This window comes from Leptopilina heterotoma, unplaced genomic scaffold (assembly GCF_015476425.1).
Source record: "Leptopilina heterotoma isolate Lh14 unplaced genomic scaffold, ASM1547642v1 Lhet_76, whole genome shotgun sequence".
In the NCBI taxonomy this organism is placed as follows: Eukaryota; Metazoa; Arthropoda; class Insecta; order Hymenoptera; family Figitidae; genus Leptopilina; species Leptopilina heterotoma.
Genome location: NW_025111175.1, coordinates 1,153,548 through 1,175,456, shown reverse-complemented (window position 1 = coordinate 1,175,456; position 21,909 = coordinate 1,153,548). Strand labels below are relative to the sequence as shown.

The following is a 21,909-nucleotide window of genomic DNA, read 5'->3' as shown; positions in this document are numbered from 1 at the left end:
CATTTTCAAAAATTAATTATCTAAGTATTTTACCGACCTAACGTTTATAGCTTATTAATAATTAATTATTACATATTCTTATTGTTCCCAAAATTATTAAATTATTTTTATTGTTATTAAAAAATTGATGTATCAAAGAAATTCAATTTATACCAAATATTCATCCATTTTTCATCGAAATAAAGGAATGAAACGAGAAAGAGAGAGAAAAAAAATGTAAGATTATGAAACAACAAGGAAGGCGAGAGTGTGGAAATTAAAAGTTTGAGTTTTACAAAAAAAGACAAAAAAAAAATTAGAGAGAACGAAAAAAGAAATTAAAAAATGCACAATGCTGTCTGCGACTTATAATACGCGCGTTAAATTCGGATGGCAGAAAACTGCTTCAGCTTCACCTTCCCCTACATTCAAATGTTTATCTCTCTTCCGTTTCAACCCCTTGTTGCCTCAGGCAAAACTAGTGTTGACAATCTAACGCGTCAACGCAATTCATAAAATGCGAGAAACGTTGAAAATAAAATAAAAAAAACAAACAAACAAACAAAACTTCACAACATCGGCAAACCAACAAAACAAAAAAAGACAAATAAAAAGAAAGACGATATTTTCAATACGAATCAGCTTTCTAAAGGATTTTTTAAAATCTGAAATCCTTTGTATCGATAAGGCTGATTATTATTAAAATTTAATTTTTAAGAAGAATTTTATTAACAACTTTCGAAAATAATTAATTTCTTTTAAAGAATTTAATTAAAATTTTACTGGAATTTATTATATTAAAGAATTTTATTAAAATTACTAAAAACAATTGAATTCCTGAGAAAAATTTAAATAATAATCAGGGTTACCACGCTTTTGCTCTTTTCAAATTCCCTGACTTTTCCAGGTTTTCCAGGTTAAAAAACGGAATTTTTTCAGGTTTTTAATACGAAAATTATTTGAAAATATCAATAACTTCATTTTTCAATAAATATTTAATCAATATTATTTTTTCATATAGAAATTAAAATTTTCAAAAATTTCAAATTCAATAACTTATAATAATTAAAACATGCTACTTTGTTACTATAACTTCGTCAAAAATTATTTTCATCATTACGATTATTCATTTCTAGAATTTTCAACTAAAATTCTTCTTTAAGTCAATTTTTTAAAATAATTTTTGAAAAAGTTCATTGGGAATTTTAAAATTTTTTTTACAATTTAATTTTATGAAATTTTGATTATTCTGTCAGTCCTCAATTGAATGTATTAGAAATTAAAAACTTTAAAGAATTAAAAAAAATTCCATTAAACTTTTTGAAAAAAATTAATTCTACAGAATTCTTCATTAAAAGTATGAAAAATTCAAATTTTCAGAGATTTTAATTTTAAACCTTTTGAAAATTCAATTATTTCTAAAAGTCCACGCTACAATGCTTTCAATATTCAATTATAATCTAAAATTTTAACTGAAATTGATTTTTAAATCAATATTTATTAGAAAATTCTACGAGAATTCAATTATTTAACTGCAAAAAAAATATTTTATTAAATAATTTAAGGTTTCTTAAAATTGAATTTACATATAAAGAATTTTATCAACAAAATTTTTTAATAATTTAATTCTCTTGACAAATTTTAATAAAATTTTTAAGAATAATTTCATTTGTTGAGAAATTTGATGAAAATTGTATTAAAAATAATTGAAATTCTGCCAAGAATTTTATAATTTTTGAAAATAATTGAATTTCGGAGAGGAATTTTATTTTCTATATAGATAATTGAAATTTTGACGAGAATTTTTGTAAATTTTTGCAACATAATTGTATTTCTGCAAAGAATTAGAATACTTTTGAAAATAATTGAATTCCTAAGACGAATTTTATTAAAATATCTTTTTAAATAATTGAATTTTTTTGTGAAATTTTATTGAAATAGTAGACATTGAGAATAATTCCATTTTGACAAATTTTTGAAATTAATTAAATTTCTACGAAGAATTTTGTTAAACATTATTTTGAAAAAAATTTCATTGTTACAAAGAATTTCATTATTTACGAAAATAATTCAATTTTTTGAAGAAATTTAATTGAAAATGTATTGAAAATAATACTTAAATGGTAATAAATAAATTGTAGCAAAAGCTTTTTAAATAATTGAATTTCTTTGCTGAATTTTAATAAAAATTTTAAGAATAATAACATTTTTTGAGGAATTCCATTAAAATTGTATTAAAAATAAAAAATAATTAAAAGTCTGCGATGAGTTTTATTACGAATTTATGAAAATAATTGAATCCCTGTAAAAAATGTTATTATTTATAAAAATCATTGAATAATAATTTTAAATTAAAATTTTGTTAAAAATCTATTTGCTGATAAAGTCAAAATCTTTCTTCGTAATTAAAATTAAATTTTTTGATAAATTTTATGAAAATAGTAAATATTGAAAAACATTCAATTATGAAAAACTTTTGAAAATAATTGAAATTTTTTAAAGAATTTTATTAAAATTTTTCAAAATAATTGAATTTTTGGCGAAAAATTTTGCTATTTATAAAGATAATTGAATTCTTGACGAGATATTCGTTAAAATTTGTAACAAAATAATTGAATTTCTTCGAAGAATTTCATTACTTTTAAAAATAATTGAATTCTTGTGATTGTTATTTATGAAAATAATTGAATTTTGCAAAGATTTTTTTTTTAAATTCCTAAAAATAATATAATATAATTCTTTATAATTATTTTGTTTCAAATTATTATTTTAAACATTTTTTTCTTTAATTTTTATTTCATTTCTAAATATTTTTTTTATTTTTTTCTATTTTCAAATATTTTTAACTTTGAAAACTCTTTTTTTTGAAAAGCTATTTCTTCTTTTATAAATTCTCAAGTGAATGTTTAAAAAAAAATGTTTGAAAAATTGTTGGAAAAAATGTATAAAAAAAAAGTTGCTTTAAAAATGAACTATATCCAACGGAACATTTTCTATTCCTAAATATTTAATAAAGCTAATTTCACTCTCATTAACCAGGAAGTTTTTACTTTGCTAAATATTTAATAAAATTCTGCAAAACCGGCAATATATAGGGAAGAAGACTTGTTCGTTACGTAAACATTAAATATCATGTGTACACATCCTATATATCTCTCATTTTCAATTTCTGTATGACTAAAAACCATTATGTGGCTCTATCTACAAGTCAAGTTACGAAGTTGTTGTTTTAATGAATAATCGTTGGTATAGGATAAAAAAAAAGAAGAGAGGCAAAGAGAATGAGAGGGAAATATCAACACATGTGCGAGTGTCGATAACGCGACTTCAATTCAGCTTTTATATACCGATAATAATGGTATATACAATATTGAATGATGAAATATTACAAGTTACTATTTTCACTCTTACGTATCAATCATTATGTAAGGAGTATAATCTCTATAAGGTTAATGCGAGAGAATTACAATAATACTTCACTGATAAGAATGTGAATATTAATAAAAACGAGACACAAAAAATTTACATTTTTAATTGCGAACATGTGCTTCGTGATAATTTCATTCTACAATATTTTACAATTATTTTTAACCTTTTTAATTTTAAACTCTTTCTACTTTTTCGACAAAATTTTTAATTTAACTTGGGTGGAAAACATAGATCGTTTGAATTAATAATAATAATGTAATTGACAATAATTATTGCAAAATAAAATAATTTTACAAAAATTTAATTATTAAATTACAAACTTTTCATTAATTTATTGATTTATTTTATTTACTGGACAATTGTATTTAGCTCAATAAAATTAGTAATTAGTAATCGGTTCTTTGATCCGGATTTTCAATGAATAGTTACGGATATTAGTGATATTTTTAATGATTATTTACAGTAATTAGTAATATCTGTAACTAATTGCTACTCTCTAAATTTGAAGTTTAAAAAATCAGTTTAAAAATCATATTATTATCAGTTATTTTTAACTGATTTAAATTTAGAGAGCAGATCATTCGATTAAATCTTCAGTCATTGGTTATATGAATCAATGATACGTTTAACTAATATTTACATTAATTGGTGGTTTCTTCAAATAATGTTTTACATTAAATGATAGTATTTCTTTACTTAATGCTATCTTCCATGATCTTCAATAATTAATAGTATACTTTTGTGCCGTAATCTTTTTGTATATCTCTGTTGCTCGAAAGAGTTAATAGAAAATTTTATTTTCTTAGATTCGTTGTTATTCTCACATCACTTTAGCTTTGTTAGAGAAGGTCAGAGGAAAGCCCGCGGTCATGCACGAGTTCATATATCTTACGTAATCTACATTTATACGCAAACATACGGTTTTTTTGTCTTCTTCTTTTTCATATAAGCGAAGAAATAAATTTGACCTTAAAATTTATAAATTCTTTAATTTTTCCAACTCGTTAAATTTGGTCTTTCTTGACGAAAAAAAAGAAATTAACACTTCGTGTCATTTATATTTTCAATTTAGTGTTTGGTGTATAATAGCAGAGAGGTTGTGAAGTTTGCAACACAACATTTAATTTAATTACAGTTTTAAATTTAACGATATAAAAAATTTAATCTTTATAAAGAAAATACTTAAAAATTATAATCGCGAAAGATATTAAAAGTAAAAAGTAATAATCGTCACGTAGAGAGAGAAAGAGAGAGAGAGAAAATTAATGTGTATAATGTTTTGGCATTCCTATTGATAAGATACGCGATTGGTAATTGGAATACAAATGATTAATACACCGACAAAAGATACATAATTTGAGTATCATAAATCAGGGTCATTTATTACTGCGGTATTGCTGTACCAAAAAAAAACGATTCTAAAAATATTTGTGGAAAAAAATTTTTTCTTTTCATATTACAAGAAACAAATAAAGAGAATACTTCTTTTAGTCTCATGTTTTTTTACGTTGCTCCTGGCACTGCTGTATCGCGTGTCAAATGCAAAACCTCATAAAAGCACAAATTATCACCAATCAATAGCGTTCCCTGAATTTACGTCAACTTTTGAATGTAAAGCTCTATTCACAACTTTAAAAATAATATATATTTATTGTTTCTTTATTTTCTTCATGCTAAATTTTTATTCTTTTTAGTACTTATGTTTGCATTGAATATTCCGTATACTATATTATTATTACCAATTTTATGCTGTCTAAAAATAACAACGGTTGCCATAAATTTATTTATATACATAGTTGAAGTTCATTTTAACAAATATGATTTAAATGATTTATGAATGCTCGATAAATTGATTTATCGACTCGCTTCAATGAGATCATGAACGACCTCGAGGAATGCTCTCTGATCAGGTAGCAAGTGATGTCAATTATAATTGATCGCAATCGGGTTCAACTGTTGGTGTCATGATTTCATAAAATGCTTGCTAATTCTACTTTATTGACCCGGAATAAATAAATAAATATTTATTTATTTATTTATTTATATAAATAAACATTACTTTATTTGTACGATATTTTGTAAATTTTGAATTTATTCTCTGAAGTAAAAAAATAATGAAGCGCGAAAATTTCAATTACCTTTAGAAATAATTAAATTCTTCTCTGAAATTCAATTATTTTCGAAGACTTGAATAAAATTCTTTGCAAAATTTCAATTATCTTCAAAAATTTTCCTCAATTCAATGATTTTTAATATTTACTATTTTAATAAAATTTTCCAAAGGAATTCAATTGTTTATAAAAAATTTAATAAAATTCTTCGCAAGTCTTTAATTATATTTATAAAATAATAAAAATTTCACAGCAATTCAATTATTTACAAATTTTTTTAAAATTCAATTATTTTCATAAATAATAAAATTTTTACAGGGATTCAATTATTTGCGTTCATAATAAAATTCCTTTTTAGGAATTCAATTATTTTCACAAATAATAAAAATCATCGCAGAATTTCAATAATTTTTACCTGTTTTTAATATAATTTTAATAAAATTCTTCGAAAAATGTAATTATTTTTAAATAATTTATTAAAATTCGTCGAAAGAATTCAATTATTTAAAAATTTTGTTGATAAAATTTTTTATGGGAATTGAATTTTAAGAATCATGCAATTATTCAATAAATAGTTTTTTTTGTATTTAAATAATTGAACTCTAGTAGAATTTTCTAATAAAAATTGATTTTCATTTCATAAAAATGAATTTCAGTTAAAATTTTAAATTATAATTGAATATTGAAAGCATTAGAGTGTGAATTTTTAGAAATAATTGAATTTTGAAAGGGTTTCAAATTAAAATCTTTGAAAATCTGAATTTTTCATATTTTTAACTGACAATTTTGTGGAATTAATTTTTTTGAGAAAGTTTAATTGCGGATTTTTTTAAAATTATTTGAAGTTTTTATTTTCTAATATTATATATTTAATTGAAGAATTTACGAATAATTTAAATTATGTAAAATTGAATTGAAAACAAATGAATTTGAAAATTGTCAAAGAACTTTTTCAAAAATTATTAAAAATAATGCATTTATTGAAGAATTTTATTTAGAAATCCGAAAAAAAAATTAATTTTGGAAAAGTAAGAAATTAATTCTGAAATTCAATTATTTTCAAAAGCAAGAATATTCTTCGCAAAAATTAAATATTGTTCAAAAATAATAAAATTCTTCTTAGGGATTCAATTATTGTCACAAATAATAAAACTCATCGCAGAATTTGAATTATTTTTAATACAATTTCAATCCAGTTTCTTGAAAATTGTAATTATTCTTAAAAATTGTATTAAAATTCGTCGAAAGAATTCAATTATTTAAAAATTTTTCACGATAATTCAATTATTTTCATAAATAATAAAATTTTTACTGGGATTCAATTATTTTCGTAAATAATAAAATTCTTTTTAGGAATTCAATTATTTTCAGAAGTAATAAAATTTTTACAGAGATTCAATTATTTTCGTAAATATTAAAATTCTTTTTAGGAACTCAATTATTTTCATAAATAATAAAACTCATCGCAGAATTTCAATTATTTTGAATACAATTTTAATCAAATTTCTCGAAAAATGTAATTACTCTTAGAAATTTTCTTAAAATTCGTCGAAAGAATTCAATTAATTAAAAATTTGTTGATAAAATTCTTTATGGGAATTGAATTTTAAGAAACATTCAATTATTCAACAAATTATTTATTTGTATTTTATTTGTATTTAAATAATTGAATTCTAGTAGAATTTTCTAATAAAAATTGGTTTAAAAATTAATTTTAGTTAAATTTTAAGCTAATAATTGAATACTAAAAGCAATATAGCGAGAATTGTTAGAAATAATTGAATTTTGAAATTAATTTTTTTGAAAAAGTTTAATTGAATTTTTTTTATATTATTTAGTGTCAATAAAACTTGTGAAAAATATCCATTTTTTCAACCTTTATTTCGAGAAATAAACCTAAAAGGTGTATAATAATAATCATTGATTTTATTCGCTTCGATTTTCAAAAATGGAAAATTATTGTCTACTCTACCAACATTTACTATACACAAATCTATATCTATACATCAATCCACAGACATATACATAAAAAAAGCTTGTAGATTTCGAGTAACGTTTTTCGAGTATCGCATTTTCAACATTGAACGAGTGGCCGGCCGTTGCCACCGCCACCGCCGTCAGCTTTCGTACAGCCAGTGGAAATTTCCGCTCCATCGAGAAATGCCGGCAAACCCGAGCACAAGACGGCATTTCCGATTGAATGCTACCTTTTTTAAAACTCAGTCCACGACTCCGTGAAAACGGAAAAAATACTGTCATGCGAAATGCAATTTATCTGATATATGACCGTTCACTCAGGACCTTCATTCTGTTATAGAGTGAAATTCAATTGTGCAAAAAAAAAAAGAATGAATGAATGAACGAAAGAAAGAAAGAATAAAAAAAAACCCAAAACTTTTCCCTAAAAAAAATTTTCACACTGAAAGAGAAAATATTATTGATAAATGATGTGGAAGAATTTTTTTTCTACCTAAATTAACAATAGAATTGAAAAATAATTCGCACAATGAAAGGAAGGATGTTGAGATTAATATTTTTCCGTTGCGGAAATGTTAAAAATAAACAAACACTAAAGAGTTAACAAAGTCAGAGAGAGAGAGAGAGAGAAAACTTTTCTCCTCCATCCATTTTAATGAATAATGTCCATTAAATTGATGATCATTTTTATGAATTATATAAATAATGACTCATGAAATTGAAGGAAATCAAACAATTTCCAAGAAGGGACTTTTGCAATACGAGATGTGTAAAACAAAGACAAATTATGCCTTGTACGACCGTTTTTTTGCAGATAAGAATGATAGTAATTGAATCCCCTTTAATTGGACGACAACACTATAAAGGCAATGCATGTCCATTTGTCATTTGCATTTTTTGCCTTCAAGGTTTTCTTTGAAAAATTCAATACACTATTTCAAATGTTAATGAAATTCATTACTTAATGTTAAAGTGAATGCACTTTAACATTAAGTAATGAATTTCATAAACCACCTAATTTCGCAATATTTTTTTTCGTATATAAATTAATATAGATTTTAATTAGCCATGTCATTAGCTCCCGTTTTAATTTATTCAACAATCGTGCGTGCATTCGTGAACGATTTTAATTTATTACTATTATATATTTCTGAATATAATATTTAAATGAAATAATATTAATATAAAAATATAGTTAATAATTCAATCGATGAAAAAAACGAAATATTCGAGAGGTAATTAAAAAAAAATTACAAATATTTTTTTTTGAAAAGAAAAAATTGTACTCACCATTATGAAGAAACTCTGCCTTGACGGCACAAAAGTTGAAAAAATATATCCGGTTTAAATTTAGCGCCCAAGGCGCATTCACAATGTTTTCTCTCCTTTAACCAAATTCCTATTTTTCAATCAGATCACAAGTTGGTTTTTCGTATTTCTAAATATATAAATTATTAATTCTCCTTATCTCGTCCTCTCCTTTCTTTATAGAATAAAACAACGAATAAAAATTGAAAAAATATCACTGATTCCTTTGGCTTTTTTTTAAAAATTATTTCCTGCTTAAGTCTCTTCGCATTTAAGTATAAATCTAAAAACCTGCAAAAAAAGAAAAGGGAAAATTTTTTAAATGTTGCAAAACTCAATTTTTTCAACAATTATTTAATATTCAATATTAAATATTAAATTAAATTAAATAACTAATCTGTTATTAGAATTTAATAAACTTTTTTCAGTTTAATCAGCAAATAAATGAAATAATAAATAAAATAATGAAGAAAAAATAAGTGCGTGAGTGGCTTAGTGGTTAGCGTACAAGTCTACAGTGTATTAGGTCCCGAGTTCGATTCCCGCGATTGTCGAATATTTTCAATTCTGGTTAACAATTGGATTTATATGCGAAAGTTGAATAACAAATCCAAAAAAATTTGAAAACAAGTTTCTTTAAAGAACATTATAAAAAAAGAACAATAGACAATAAACAAAAATAGGAAGCTCTTAATAAATAAATAATAAAATAATAAATAATTATATTCAACTTTAAAAAAAATAGTGACCGTAATAAAATAAATATAAGTCAGTTGCAAAAAGAACAATGAGTGATAAATTAAAAATTACCTGTGTAAAAAAACAGCACGTCCAAAGTTTATGGGAAACTTACTAAATCACAAGTAATCACTGCTGGATCAATATTGATTCAGCAAATTCTTTTTTTTGGAATACCTATATTCAATACCTGCAAAACATAAATCAGCAGAGAACTGCCAGTCTGCATTAATTGGTATCTTACGAATGCAGGAACGCATTCAGCGTTGTGAGGTTTTTTTCAGACCTTCAGGTTCTTTCAATTACATATCACGTGCTCATGCACTTGTTGGATTATAAATGTTCCCGTATATTGATCATCTTATTGTTTGTATTGCCGATAAACCTCCTCTGCTTCACCATATGGCCACCTGTCAATCTAACCTGTACAGAAAAATGGGAAAATATTTTCTAAATTATTATTAAAACACAATTCTTAGGATAATTATAAAATTAATTCATTATAATTAAAATTTTAGCCACTTTAGTAATTAATTAATTAATTACCAACGTGACTAAGAATAGAAAAATTAGTTAACTACCAAAGTGAGTAAGAATAGAAAAAAATTAAATAATTACTTAATTATCAAAGTCAGTAAAAATAAAAATAATTAATTAATTAATTACCAACGTTAATAAGAATAGAAAAATTAATTAAATAATTAATTAACTACCAAAGTGTGTAAGAATAGAAAAAAATTAAATAATTACTTAATTATCAAAGTCAGTAAAAATAAAAATAATTAATTAATTAATTACCAACGTTAATAATAATAGAAAAATTAATTGAATAATTAATTAACTACCAAAGTGACTAAAATAAAAAAATTAATTAAATAATTAATTAATTACCAAAGTTGGTAAAAATAATCAAATTAATTAAATGATTAATTAATTATTAACATGAGTAACAATAGAAAAATTAATTAAATAATTAATTAACTACCAAACTGATTAAGAATAGAAAAAAATTAAATAAATACTTAATTATCAAAGTGACTGAAAATAAAATTAATTAATTAATTAATTAATTAATTACAAACGTTAATAAGACTAGAAAAATTAATTAAATAATTAATTAACCACCAAAGTGACTAAGAATAAAAAAATTAATTCAATAATTAATTAATTATCAAAGTCAGTAAAAATTTAAAAAATTAATTAATTACCAACGTAAATAAGAATCAAAAAATTAATTAAATAATTAATTAACTACCAAAGTGAGTAAGAATAGGAAAAAAATTAAATAATTACTCAATTATCAAAGTAACTAAAAATAAAAATAATAAATTAATTAATTACCAACGTGAATAAGAATAGAAAAATTAATTAAATAATTAATTAACCACCAAAGTGACTAAGAATAGAAAAATTAATTCAATAATTAATTAATTACCAAAGTTGGTAAAAATAATTAAATTAATTAAATAATTAATTAACTTCCAAAGTGAGTAAGAATAGAAAATAAATTAAATAATTACTTAATTATCAAAGTCAGTAAAAATTAAAAAAATTAATTAAATAATTAATTAACTACCAAAGTGTGTAAGAATAGGAAAAAAAATAATTACTTAATTACAAAAGTGAGTAAAAATAATAAAATGATAAAGTTAATTTAATTTTTCTATCAAACCAAAAAAGTATTTAATAAAAAACAAATTAATAATTATTACAATTATACATTTGAATCAATTATTCGAGCAATTATTGTAATAGTTAAAAAATTATTACACTTAGTTACTAATAAATTAATAAGCAATAATTATTATAAAATATCCGCATTTACAATAATTATAACATATTAATTATTAACAATCAAATAAATAATACTTTCAACAATAAAAAATTCAAAATAAAAATTAAATAAACTAGCTTTAAATTTATTTAAAATGCAAAAAGAATTTAATAATAAAAACTTGTAAATTACTTTACAAAAAACTTTTTTCCACTACTACCGTCTCAGAATTTTCTCTAAATAAATTTATAATTCTCAGTGCATATTATTATTAATTTATTTCTTTCGTATTCATTGAGCGTCCGTTGTATTTGTTTTTCATTAAAAGTGGAAAAGTAAAAATTCAGAAAGTAATTAAAAGTTTCAAAAAAGAAAAAAAAATTGTCTTTTTTTATTCCAGCAGCAGAAGTGAGTCTCAAGTTAAATAAAGTCAAGAGTGAATTTAAAAAAAGAATGAGTGTAATTCTTTAGTAAAGAATCTTGTTAAGATTTTTAGTGGCCAAGTTGATTTTGCGTGCACATATTTCAATTTAGAATTAAAATTGAATTGAAAGAGCGAATTTAGAAATACAATTGCGCGTGTTGTCGCAAATAATAATTTATTTGAACTCAATTTGAATCAATTTGAATTTAATGGGTTTTTGAAAATTTCCGCGAGACATTGAAGAGATAAAAATAGAAAAAAAATTTACTTTTTTGAATTTATACGCAAATATTTAATTAACGGATAATTACGGAAAACAGAATTAACTTATTTAGGTCAATTTAATTTAATTTTCTAGGTAAATTTATTATAAAAAATTATTTATATTCGTAAAATTATTATTATTATTAATTGTTATTACTAATAAAGTCAAACTTGTTGTTAATATTTGGTTGAATGTTGTATTAATAATTTTAATGTTATTAATAATAATTTATGAATTAAATAATATTAATTAAATAAAAATTTATTAATCGAATAATTAATTAAATAATAATCTATTAACCGAATAATTAATTAAATAATACAACTTAATTGAATTTTTTTTTCAAAATAAATAGAAAAATTAAAAAGCAATCGTTCGTTATAAATGTTCAAGTCAATAAATACGACCTTGTCTTGTCTGTATTCATAATATAAAATCAAAATTTACTTAGAAGTAATTTCACTTGGTTATAATATAGTCAACGTTTACTTAATAATACATTTAATTAGCAATAAGTTTGTTCTCTATTTAATAACTTGCGGCATAAGCAAATTTGCTCACTTTAAATGAAAATATTCATCGAATGAAATAAAGCATTTTTTCAACTTTTTTTTTTTTTTTTTTTGAATAGTGACGAAAAATCGATTTTAATTAATTCAACGGTGTTCAACAATGTTCAATATTTTATTTAAACAATATATCTATAGGTATCAATGTGTACGTATACTTACACTCATCGGTTACGGGCTGTGGTTTTGTTTTTCTTTTGTCGAGAAAAATCAACAAATTGTCCGCCAAGCTTCAAACGCTTTTATCCATTCACTTTGCTCCGATTATGAATCAACTGAAAAAATACAAAAAAAAACCAAAATATAAATTTTTATTATAGAAAATATGAGAAGAATAAAATTGTTGATTATAAACAGAAAATGATTTATAGAGAAAAAAACTTCTATTAACTTTGGAAAATAATTTTTCTTTCCATCTATAATTAAAAAGATATTATCTTTACTCCTCAAGTGTTCGAAAATACATTTTATTAATTAGAATTAGAAAATTAAAAAAAAATATGATTACCAAATAAAAAATAAACCAATTTTGTTTGTTATATGCTTTGTTCTATAACAAATTTCGTTTGACTGATCTAAATTATTATGCAAATTATTCTCATTTTTATTTATAAAAAATACTTGAAAAAAATACTTTGTTAAAAAATTTTTATTTAAAAGGTAGGAAATATACCCATTTTTATGCATAATTTTTTATTTTTCAATAAAATTTTTGAATTTTTAGAAAATAAAGGAAAAACTTTTAAAATATTGTTATAAAACATAAAGATGACAATTACTCTGAGTCTTCGACTCGGAGTAATCGTTATCTTCATATTTTATATCTAATAATTAAAGAGGATCGAGTGTTAAAATTATTATTTTATATTATAAGAATATTCTTACTGTAACTTCTTAAAAATTATTTTCATATTCTATTATTATCTTTTTAAAATAAAATAAATTTTCAAATTAATTTTTATTAGAAATTTCTACGAGACTTCAATTATTTAAATACAATTACATTTATCGATGAATTTGATTAAAATTTTTTTAAAAAACAATTAGAATTCTGCGATGATTTTAACTATTTATTAAAATAATTGAATTCTTTAAAAGAATTTTGTTATTTACAAAAATAATTGAATCCCTGTAAAAATTTTATTATTTATAAAAATAATGTTTGGATAGAATTTTATTAGAATTTTTTTAAATAATTGAATTTCTCTGGAATTTTTACTATTTTATGAAAATAATTAAATGTATGAATAGAATTTTATTAAAAATTTTTTAAATAATTAAATTCTTTTGGAAAATTTTCATTAAAATAATACCTAGATACTAAAAATCATTGAATTGAAAAAAAATTTTGAAAATAATTGAAATTTTGCCAAGAATTTTATTAAAATTTTTGAAAATAATTGAATTTCGGAGAAGAATTTTATTATTTATAAAGATAATTGAAATGTTGACGAGAATTTTATTAAAATTTTTGAAAATAATTGAATTGTGAAGAAGAAATTTTTTATTTATAAAGATAATAATTGGGATTTTGTCGAGATTTTTTTGTAAATTTTGAACATAATTGAATTTTTTGATAAGAATTTTAGTACATTTTGAAAATAATTGAATTTCTGCAATAATTTGTAACTTCTTCAAAATTCAATTTTTTTAGTGTTTTTAACTAAAATTCTTCTATAAATTCATTATTTTTAATAATTAATTAAATATATATTGACAAATTTAATTAATTTTAGAAGATTTTGAATTATTAAAATTTTGCAAATATCTTGAGTTCATTAAAATTTCTAATTAAATTCATTCAAAATTGAAATTTTATAAAATTTCTTATTTAAGTCATTAAAAATTGAAATTTGATAAAATATCTAATTAAATTAATTCAAAATTGAAATTTGATAAAATTTCTAATTAAATTCATTCAAAATTGAAATTTTATAAAATTTCTTATTTAAGTCATTAAAAATTGAAACTCTATAAAATATCTAATTAAATTCATTCAAAATTGAAATTTTATAAAATTTCTTATTTAAGTCATTAAAAATTGAAACTCTATAAAATATCTAATTAAATTCATTCAAAATTGAAATTTTATAAAATTTCTTATTTAAGTCATTAAAAATTGAAACTCTATAAAATATCTAATTAAATTCATTCAAAATTGAAATTTTTTAAAATTTCTAATTAAATTCATTCAAAATTGAAATTTTATAAAATTTCTTATTAAATTCATTCAAAATTGAAATTTTATAAAATTTCTTATTTAAGTCATTAAAAATTGAAATTTTATAAAATATCTACTTAAATTCATTCAAAATTGAAATTTTATAAAATTTCTAATTAAATTCATTCAAAATTAAAATTTTATAAAATTTTTTATTTTATTTTTTATTAAATTCATTTAAAATTGAAATTTTATAAAATTTCTTATTTAAGTCATTAAAAATTGAAATTTTATAAAATATCCACTTAAATTCATTAAAAATTGAAATTTTATAAAATTTCTAATTAAATTCATTAAAAACTGAAATTTTATAAAATTTCTAATTAAATTCATTAAAAATTGAAATTTTATAACATTTTAAATTCAAACCGTTTAATTAAGTACATTTATTTATGAAAATTGTAAACGCAACTCTTTTAAAATTGAATTAATTAAAAAATATTGTAAAATTATTCATTAAATAATTTATTTATTTTATGATAGTTATTCAAGATTTAAGTTATTTAAAAAGAAAATTTTTGTCAGAAATTGAAAAAATTGAAGGTTTTGTATTAGAATTCGTGGTAATTTTATAGTTTACGAGTCAAACAAAAAAGACACAAAAATTCAGAATTTTCTTATGAATTCTAACAATTTAATTTTTTTCAGAACTTTTAATAAAAATTCCTGACTTTTCCCTGAATTCCCTATGTCAGAATATATGATTATTATAATTATAATAATATTAAAACTATATATTTTAATTCCTCTTTTATTTTTATAAAAAAAAATTTGTATTAAAAATTTTTACTTGCTAATTTTATTTTAAAAAGTGAGTGAGAAGTCAGGCGCGCACGTATGCGCGCCTGACGAATTGTTGCTATTAATTATTATTATTATTATTATTTTTCAAAAGTAAATTGTTATTTATTGAAAAATTAAGAAATTGTAAAATTAAAAACACGTTATTATAAAAAATGTGTATGAAGAAAATATTTTGTTGAATGAATAGAGAGAAGTGTGGGAATAATTATATGGGAGAATAACGACACTCTAATTTGAAACAAGCCTCGTCTTTGACTTTAGTTTTGAATGTATAATAATCATCTCTAATATATGCTAGCGAGACAAGAAGCGAAAAGACAATGTGACGTAACAGTGTCGTCAAGTTAGAATAAGCACCCTATGGTTCCATGTTCTCAGATGTCTCTTGCAGATTTGCATCTCAATCGCGCATCCTGGCGTCTCTAGCGTTGAAGAATACACTATGAATTTTATTCACGTCTCATATTTTTCGACCTCACAACATACATACATGACTATAGCAGATTTTCTTCCTCCATACAATATATTTATCATTGAATTGTCGTTTGCCTCTCTCCCATCTCGTAAATGGTTCCTAAGGGCACGTATATATTGCACAAACTTACCACTATGTGTATACTTTATTCTTTCCCTGACTTCCGGTTTCAAATACATATGACACTTTCTTTCATATTCTTTACGTTTCGTCAATAGTGATTCGTTCTCGGATTCATCAATTGCAGTAAAAATGAGATATTCTTAAGGGAAAACTTTTCTTTTTTTATCCAAAGGAAGTAAAATGCTTATTTGTGACCCTTGAGAGTCAAAATATTTGTTGACTCTTTTAAAATTGTGATTTTCTTAATGGGAAACTTTTCTTTTTTATCCAAAGGGAGTAAAATACTTATTTGTGACCCTTGGGAGTCTAAATATTTTTTGACTCTCTTTTTTTAATTCCCTAGTGAGAAAAATGGTTCCTTTTAACACTAGATACTAAAATACCAATAAAAAGAACGCAAATCATTAAATTACAAAAATAAATTACTGTTTTTGTCTCGCAATTAAAAAATATTTTTCTTTCTTTTTCTTTTGCGAAAAAAAATAGAATTATAATTCCCAATATTTTTTATGTCTATCTTTCCAGGAACTTGAACGTACAACTTGATGGATTCGACGTCAAGGATATAAAATACCTATATAAAGTAGTGAATATATTTCATAAAAAAAAGACTACTCGATCCATTATCAGAGGTGACTGACAAATTTCTTTTCATGCGGGTTAGACGAGAATCTGTCACGTGTGAAAAAAACACCGCAAGAATAAAGAACTTTCCTTTTCTTTTTTTTGAGAAAGAAGAAAAATTACAGTGTATAACTTTCCAAAACTCAAAAAACTCCTAATTTTTAATTAATTAAAAAATTTATTTGTTAATCATAATTTTTTTATATTTTCTAAAATGAATTTAAATTCTAATGAGGAAAAATTTGCACTCTCCTACTTTTATTCAAGAGAAAAATCGACAGATTCAATGTATGTGTGTGTAAAAATGCAAGAATATTGAACAAGAAAATTTCGTTATTATTGGAAAATAAAATAGCAAATATATGAATAGTTTTAAGATTTTTGCTCTATTGTGTGTGAAAATCTTTCGAAGGTGCCATGTGCGGGTAATTTAAAATCGATCCCTTGTTCTCAGTCTGAAAAGCAAAAGCAAAAGCTTTGACTGTATGGATAAATTTACTTGCGTCATGCTACCACTTCTCTTTTGCACTTTCTCGCCCTTTTTTCTTTTTTTTTCTTCACACGTAAATCTAATTTCGATTTTTCCTTCATAATTGTGAATAGCACTTGAATATTTTAAATAAAATAATTTCCAATTTTCCAAATAGAAAAAGTATTTAATAATAAAGTAAGAAAATATAGTAAAAACATTAATATTTTTTCTTATAATAATATTTTTCAATATAAAAATTAAATATCAATATTAAAATATTTACAATTTTTATACACGATAAAAGAAATTATTATCAAATAAGGTTTTATAATCATTATCAAATAAACTTTCATAATTTTTAATGCCTAAAATACTATTCATCTGAAAGTATTATTAAATTCTTAATATATTTAATAAATCTTTTTATAATGCAATTATTATTTTATGCTTCCAAAATACACATAAACTTTCAGTGTAATACACTGTTATGTAATAATAAAATCACATTTTCGCACTAATTTAAATTTATAGAGAAAATGAAGAATCGTATATTTAAAATTAAATGAATCCTGCACCACGAATTTTATAATAAAATCCTTATAACCCTCAAATCTTTTCGCGGAAACTTAAAACTTTCTTTAGCAAAGGCGCAGCTAATACAAAATCGCGTGCGAAAATTTAAATAACTTGATGGGATGAGATAGACTCCTTCGCACTTGTAACTAACTGCAGAAGGGTTAATATAAATTTACAACTGCGTTCTAAATTATAAATCAAAAAAAGATTCGTGATAATAAATCCAGAAATTTACGGAAATTACTATCCAAGGAAAAAAAAGCTTATCTTCAAATTGCAAAAGAAAATTACATTCTCTATCTTTCGTTTCTTTTTATTTATTCATTAAAAAAATTCTTTCTTTTCTTTATTACTTTTTGTTCATTAAATACTAAACATTTCTTAAATTCACTACTTTTACTAGTAAAATATTATTATTTAGCAAATTTTTATTTTCTACCAGCTGCTACTCTCCACCTGCGAACGCCAAGGTCACCACTAGATGGCAGTTAAGTTCCTTCTTGGAATTTTTACTGACACCTGGTGGTGACCTTGGCGTTCTCAAGTGGAGAAATTAAATTTACCACCATTTTACTCCTAAAAGAACTTTTTTATAATTAATAAAATACAAAAATGCCACTGTGAGAATAATTTAAATTGTGTGATTAAAATTTAAAAAAATAAAATTACCAAAACCTCTGCAAGATATTCACAAATATTTTACTTTTCAACCGAAATCGCAATGGTAATTCAAGCAGTTTAAAGCGAATTTTACTGTAAATATTAAATTTTCTATGCGACACATTCATTTAAATAACACTGCGCACCTTCAATCATCCAGAAAAGTTAAACTAGTTCATGCCTTTCTTGCATTATTATAAGAAGTTTAAACACGCTATCTTGATTCATTAGGCACAGTGTCACAAGTCCGTATCATTTGATAAAACAAAAATGACAATATAATTATAATACAATAATTATGTCGAAAAATTATAATTAAAATTAAATCTATAGTAACAATGCGAAAACCCTTCAAGAGAGTTTTCAAATTACATCTAATTAAAAACAAAAAAAAATACAAATAAACAAAAATATGAAGAATAAAAATTAAATTTGCTTCACATAATTCTCCTCGAGGCAAAAAAAAAACTAAACAATAATACAGTAGAAAAGTAAAAAATAAATTTTTTTCAACTTTTTGACGTAACTTTGACAAATATGTTTTTTTTCTTTTGCAACACATGTGATTTTTTTTGAAAAATACGCGAAAAGGAAAAAGCAATTACAGAAGCAATGAGAAAAAGACACATTATTTATCACCCAAACTGAATTGCTGAAAGGAACAGTTCGAATGACTGACAAACAAAAATTTATCACACGAAAAACAATAACTGTCGGATGTTATATTTATTGACGCTATTAATCCGAATGTATTGCTTTTATTTGTATTTAGAGACGTTCGAACTGATCCATTTTCCAAAGCACTGTTTTTTTCGTTTTCCAAATAACTCTTTGAATTATTCATATATATATAATATCCTATATTCGAAAAGGTAAAATAAAAGCGAAGATGAATTCATATAGGCTACATATGCAACTTTTTTAAAGTATTTTTCTATTTTTTTTAGTATTTCAAATCGTTAAATATAAATTCAAAAATTATTTCTCATATACCTAAACAATACAAAATTAAAAATTTCCCATACACTTTATAATTGAATTACAAAATCTATAAACACAATTAATCTATACGTATTATGACAAATCAATTTGAAAATTTGTCAATCTCTTTCGAGTCTAAAATAACAAACTTATATAAGAAATAAAAACCCAGGAAATCAATGAGTGCTTCCACGCATAAAAAAAATTACAACAAAAAGCAATATGTTATAAAATGCAAAAAAGAAATAATTGAAATTGCCACAGACCGCAAAAAAAACTATATATTTTTACTCGTTTTCTTTTTTTTATATATGCAAATGATAAAATGTGAATATAAATCTTCATTTGTAAAATTTAATTAAAATTTAAAAGTCAAAATCCCTGTTGTGGTTTCACATCAACAACGTTATTTACAAACGTTATTCCATTTCAAATTGATGAACTTATGAAAATTTCGTGAAGAAAACAAAAAAAAGCCTCGGACTGAATATAGAGAAATACAAAATAGTATCAAAAGTGTCATAAAATATTCGTAAAATTTAAAAATAATATTTGTGTTTGAATAAAAAAACGTTATAAATGTTGAAGGAAACAATTTAAATTATTCTCACAATAACATTTTTTGTATTTTATTAATTATAAAAAAGTTTTTCAGGAGTAAAATGGTGGTTTGATTTCTCCACTTGAGAACGCCAAGGTCACCACCAGATGTCAGTGAAAATTCCAAGAAGGAACTGAACTGCCATCTAGCGGTGACCTTGGCGTTCGCAGGTGGAGAGTAGCATCACAGGCACAACAATTAAAAGTTGTCATTGATTCAAAATAAAACTAATCTATTGAAAATAACATTAAGAATTGATACCGCATTCGAAAATACTAATTAAAAATCCAATAATTTGAATAAAAAAAAAAACTCATCGATTTTAATATTAAAAATTCACCTCTATTTTCGTTATTAAAAAAACAAACAAAACACGAAATCTATAAAGTTTTTCCATTAGTTTTTCTCAATGAAAACTACTATTATAATGTTTTGAAATGAAGATGAAATCTTTTCGCGATTGTAGGAGTATAACTTTTGAGAATGATTTGGGTTCGAGGAACGTTCTGGAAATAGCCGATTGGAGCTACAAGACACTGTCTATTTCCATGCACTCATGACGCAAAACCATATACACACATTTAAAAAAGAAACGCGCCTCGATCTACAAATTCACTGATACTAATCAGTGAATACATTACATATATATATATATATATAAAACATTGCAGTCACTGATACTTGAATGCAAATCATCTCTCCCCCTTTCACTATATATACATATATAATGTAGTTCAAAGACACTCATTTCCATCCAGAAATTCTTTATCATAATGTTCCACGTGTATATTTTCAAATAAAAAATGAAAAATTTATCTTTGATTTTTCTAAAAAGAAAAAAAATTCAGACATTGACAATCCTTTGTGAGGACACAATCATTGAAATCACGATGAAACAAAATGAAATTCTAATTTCTTTTTGTATTTACATATAGACGTTATTAAAAAAATTTTTTTCCTATAGAAGGTAGTAAATTCTTGGGTAAAAATTATTTACTTCAATTTTCTACACTTTAAAAAATTTACTTGATTTAAAAATCGAAAAGTCAATATTGCTTGATTCCAGTACAGATTAGTTAGTATAAGTAAAAATTATTTGATTTAAGTAAAAATGAGTTGATTCAAGAAAAAATTAGTTGATTTAAGTAAAAATTATTTGATTCAAGTACAGATTAGTTAATTTTAGTAAAAATTATTTGATTCAAGTAAAAATGAGTTGATTCAAGAAAAAATAGTTAATTGAAAGAAAAATTATATAATTTAATAAAAATGACTTGATTCAAGTAAAAATTATTTGATTCAAAGCTAAATTTAAGTATACACTGAAAATAAAATTTATTTGATTCAAATAACCGATTACTTGACTATTATCAATTAAATATTTAATTGAATCGAATAATATTTATTAGAGTCAATTAAATGGTATTTGATTTAAAATTTTTAAATACTGAAATTATTGGTTCAAATGCCATTTAATTGACTCCAATAAATATTATTTGATTCAAGTAAATATTTAATTGATAATAGTCAATTAATCGGTTATTTGAATCAAATAAATTTTTTTTCAGTGTACACTCTAAATTTAAATTAGTAAAAATATTCAGTAATTTGAATTAGTGACTGACTTTTAGCTTTTTAATTAGTAAAGTTTTCTAATAAATAGTAATTTCTACTAATTTACTAGTAAAATTTACTAATTCAAATGCAAAAAGTCAGTCATTAATTCAAATTACTGAACATTTTTACTAATTTAAATTCAGAGAGTAAAAATTAGTTGATTTATTTGCTAATACAAAAC

General features: G+C 22.4%; 1 protein-coding gene across 3 annotated transcripts in view; it reads right to left on the bottom strand.

The window, feature by feature from the left end:
* The window catches only part of LOC122510812 (multidrug resistance protein homolog 49-like), a 122,001-nt gene that overhangs the window by 81,955 nt on the left and 18,137 nt on the right, over positions 1–21,909 (bottom strand). For all 3 annotated transcript variants that reach the window (XM_043625718.1, XM_043625720.1, XM_043625717.1), the window contains exons 2-4: positions 12,737–12,849; positions 9,615–9,965; positions 8,787–9,095 (exon numbers count right to left, since the gene is read on the bottom strand). The gene's annotated coding sequence lies outside the window, so the exon portion shown is untranslated. The remainder of the gene's footprint in view (positions 1–8,786; positions 9,096–9,614; positions 9,966–12,736; positions 12,850–21,909) is intronic.